Source organism: Aedes albopictus, chromosome 1, assembly GCF_035046485.1.
Source record: "Aedes albopictus strain Foshan chromosome 1, AalbF5, whole genome shotgun sequence".
In the NCBI taxonomy this organism is placed as follows: domain Eukaryota; kingdom Metazoa; phylum Arthropoda; class Insecta; order Diptera; family Culicidae; genus Aedes; species Aedes albopictus.
In genome coordinates, this window is record NC_085136.1 from 25,829,732 (window position 1) to 25,834,215 (window position 4,484).

The following is a 4,484-nucleotide window of genomic DNA, read 5'->3' on the forward strand; positions in this document are numbered from 1 at the left end:
TTATCAACAGAGGACATTTTGTTTAGAAACGCATCCCTGCATACTATAAAGGAAATCGTTAACACAACCATTTCCAGTTATCAGCTAATCATATACAAACCTCCAACAATATTGACGAAGCAGGAAGATATAAACCATATATTACATCAACACCACGCTACTCCGGTAGGTGGACATGTTGGACAACATCGTTTATATCTAAAAATTAGAGAGTTTTACAAATGGAAAAATATGAAAAATGACATCACAACCTATGTCAGGAATTGCGAAACATGTAAATTAAATAAAATCACTAGACATACTAAGGAAGCAGAAGTCGTAACCACTACTCCTTCCAAGGCATTTGAAGTCCTTTCAGCGGATACAGCTGGACCCTTTACAAGAACTCACAGCGATAATAGATATATTTTAACCATTCAATGCAATTTGAGCAAGTACATAGTTCTCATACCACTAGCTAATAAAGAAGCCAATACGATTGCCAAGGCACTCGTAGAAAATTTTATCCTCAAATATGGACACTTCCTTGAATTAAGAACGGATCAAGGAACAGAATATAATAATCAGGTATTAGAACAAATTTGTAAGATTCTTGAAATTAAACAAACCTTTAGTACAGCCTATCACCCACAGACCATTGGTGCGCTTGAGCGAAATCACAGATGTCTCAATGAGTATCTGCGATGTTTTGTTAATGCTCACCAATCGGACTGGGATGATTGGGTAAAATATTATGAATTTTGTTTCAACACCACTCAGCATACAGAACATGGCCTAACTCCGTTTGAGCTCGTTTTTGGACATAAAGCTACTCTTCCACAAAATATATATAATAGCTCTGTAATCGAACCTATCTATGATATCCACCAATATTTTAACGAATTAAAGTTTAAAATTCAAAATTCCAATGCAATAGCGAAACAAAACCTAATCGATAATAAACAAAAACGTCAAAGCATAGCCAACAAAAATATACATCCAATTTCATTAAACGTAGGAGATAGAGTATACATTAAAAACGAAAACAGAAAGAAGTTAGACTCATTTTATATAGGTCCTTACATAGTAGATAAAGTAGAAGATACAAATTGCACCATATCACATCCAAACACAAACAAAGTGTCAACAGTTCATAAGAATAGAATAATTAAAGCATAATCAAAAAAAAAATTGTCCTTTTTTTTTTTTGTCAAAAATTTACAATTTTTTTTCTTAAGGAGGGAGGTGTAGCATACTAATTATTCCAAATTAACAATCATAAAATTACACTGATTAGGGTTTCCCAAATGGTCAACGACGGGAAATACCGACTTACTTTCTTACCTCTTCGAGTTGTAAAAACCCAAACAACCTTTTTACCAACAAACAAAAAACCCATCGCTTTTAACCTTTCTTTCAACCGTCAACAAAAAAAACCCATACGTAACGGCACTGCAATGCCAAGGCAATGAACAATAAACTTACCTTTTAGATAAACATCACTTACCTGTAAAAACATCACCAGACTGTTGTACAAACAGCTACCTAGGCTAAGAGAAATGTGTAAACATAGTATATAAGATATAGTGAACATTAAAGACACATGATTCGTGAAGTTCAAGTTTAACTGAGCGGACACGCTGTCCGTTGTTTTATTCCTCAAGTTGTGACGTTCACCGCCAATCCTCTCTGAGTTTCTTCCGACCAGAACACCAGCGAACACGATGTTCGAAATGATTGTTGTTTAACTGCTAAAGTGTTATTATAGGCCGATACCGTCGCAGTTGCCGAATCCGCCGAGCGAGACGAAGAATTATTTCGTTCAATTATACATTATATTGTTTCCGACTAGAACAGATGATATCAACACGAGAATGGGCAGCGGAGAAGCAGCTAAAATGGAAATCCAGTGGTCATTCAATCCACCATCATCCCCACATTTCGGTGGAGTCTGGGAACGATTAATAAGGATAATTAAATCGTCTCTGAAAGTTCTAATTGAGTCATGGGGTACCAGAACGCCAAGGTGCGAAACATTGAGAGGAGCTTTTATTCAAGCCGAATTCTTCTTGAACGCTAGACCACTCACGCACATACCTGTCGAAAATATTGACGATGAGGTATTAACTCCATTCCATGCACTGATAGGACGGTCAGGAGAGTATGCTCCACCACAATTTATGGAAGTTAAAGAATTCGACAGGGAACAGTGTAAACAAATTGAACACGCTGGAAGACAATTTTGGAATCGATGGAAGTCAGAATATCTCCCAACACTTGCGAAGAGAAATAAATGGACGAACAAAATTGAACCAATCCAAGTCGGTGACATTGTTATTATAACTGATGATAACGCAGCACCAAACACCTGGTCGAAAGGACGTGTAGAAAAGGTTCATAGTTCATCAGACGGACAAGTTCGATCTGCGGAGATTAAAACTAGCAAAGGAATAATCAAAAGACCAGCCGTTAAAATTGCAGTGTTAGACGTCTCTGGATCAAAGGAGAAGGAAATGGACAGGAAAATACAGCAATCAATTACTGCAAAGGAGAAAGTTATGCATATATCAGAGAGCTATCCCGAACCTACACATAGTGTCAACAGAAAGTTTCCAAATTGGGGTAAACGAAAAACATTTGATGAAGACGCTGTGAAGACTCCCAGAGACAAGTCTTTACGGAAGAAAAAGGTGAAGACAAATGCATCTGGATCACTGGGACAAGTTATCCTGGCTACAACAGCTTTGTTATCTCTCTCAAACGCCATCAGTATAAAACCAATTGAGGAAGATGGATTAATTTTCGATCACGAAGGCACGTGTCTTATCAAACGAGGTTCTTGGAGTACCAACATAGAAACCGGAATTTCACCAACTCAGGATGTCGACTTGATCAATTGTATTCATCGAAACTTAACAAATGCGTTAGCCGAAATGGAAAAGCAAACAACGGACGATACTATTCATCAGCTGACAGTATCTATCGGCCATCAATGTGATGAGGCAATCCAGGAGATTCAACAAACAACCCGACGGCGTCGAAGTAAAGGAATATTTGGATTCCTAAAAGATATATTCTTTGGAGGAGACGACATTGACGAAGCAGTACAAGCCATGAGGATCGAGGAGGACAACAAGATTCATCATGTATCGGAAACGGTACAAAAGGTCTACGAAAAGACAAAGATCATGAATGGGCAACTACAGGATAAAATTAATAGGCTATATGAAGGAATTCATTCTTTAGATCACGAAAATTCATTTTACGACTTTGAACTTTTACATGGCAGGTTGATGGAAACATCAATGTTAGCTAAAGAAATGATTGAAGAGATCATTTATAAATATCGAAAGCTAAAAACATTTCCTTTAACAATTAATGAATTGGAAAGTATAAAACTAAATATTTCAAACTCATTACCGATTGGATATAGATTGTTAGACCATTCTTCAGCCATAAAATATGAAACAAAGATTGTACAGGATACCATTGTTATTAAAATGCATACAGTTCTTATTAGTAAAGAACAGTTTGAACTATTTCATGTCATATCAATTCCAAATGTTGTTAATAACTCAAAAATTATGGTATCAGATCAACGTATCGCTTTGAATTCTCAAGGAGAATATTTTTATCCAACAGCAGATCTAACAAAAATCAATGAAACTCATTTTATTATAAGCCAACCTGAAATAATGCAAAAGCCTGATTGCATAGCTGCAGCATTACAACAAGTAAAAAGTGAAGAAAAATGTACCACAATCAGGTTACCAATTAAATATGCAAAACTAATCAAATTGGCGAAGATCAACACAGTATTATATTATACAAATAATCCAAAGGAAATTGTTATTTATTGTGATAAAACAGTTATTTCTCCACCATACGAAGCTGCTATTGTAAATATGGATTCAGATTGTAAAATTAAATCAAATTTCAGAACTATCTATGCTAACATGAAAAACGAATCTAAAAAAACCATGACATTTTTTCAACCCAGAGCGACAATTAAAGTAAATGCATATATTCATACTGTTTCTAACATGAAAAAGGAGAAACTAGACGGTAGTTATGATGAAGTTGATGATATAAATGAATTATTCGATGAAAATCCAAATTTTAACTACTATCATCCTTACTCATGGATTGGAGCAATAATCATTTTGATTTTTATACTAGGTGTAGTAATATATTTCAAATGTTTCCGAGCGAAACAATCTGTTTCCCATTTGCCGATTAATCGTAGAAATAATCATAATAAAAGAGTCCATATAACAGAAGATGAATCAGAATTATAGACATTTTTTGGTAAAACTATAGGGTAGTTTTACGAGGGCGGGAATGTCGCCGACGCTATCATAAAAATACAATACGATCAATTAGCAGTACAAAAACAAAAGGAAAATAAACCGGCAATAAAACAGACCCTTCAAATTAGAAGTAGGAAACAAGGATCAGCCTGTACCGCCTCTCTCATTAGTAACATCCCTTTTTCAATCATCCCG

The 4,484-nt window shown here is 35.5% G+C and overlaps 1 protein-coding gene across 1 annotated transcript in view; it reads right to left on the reverse strand.

Moving 5' to 3' along the window:
- The window catches only part of LOC109428393 (uncharacterized), a 105,863-nt gene that overhangs the window by 31,209 nt on the left and 70,170 nt on the right, over positions 1–4,484 (reverse strand). The window lies entirely within an intron of this gene.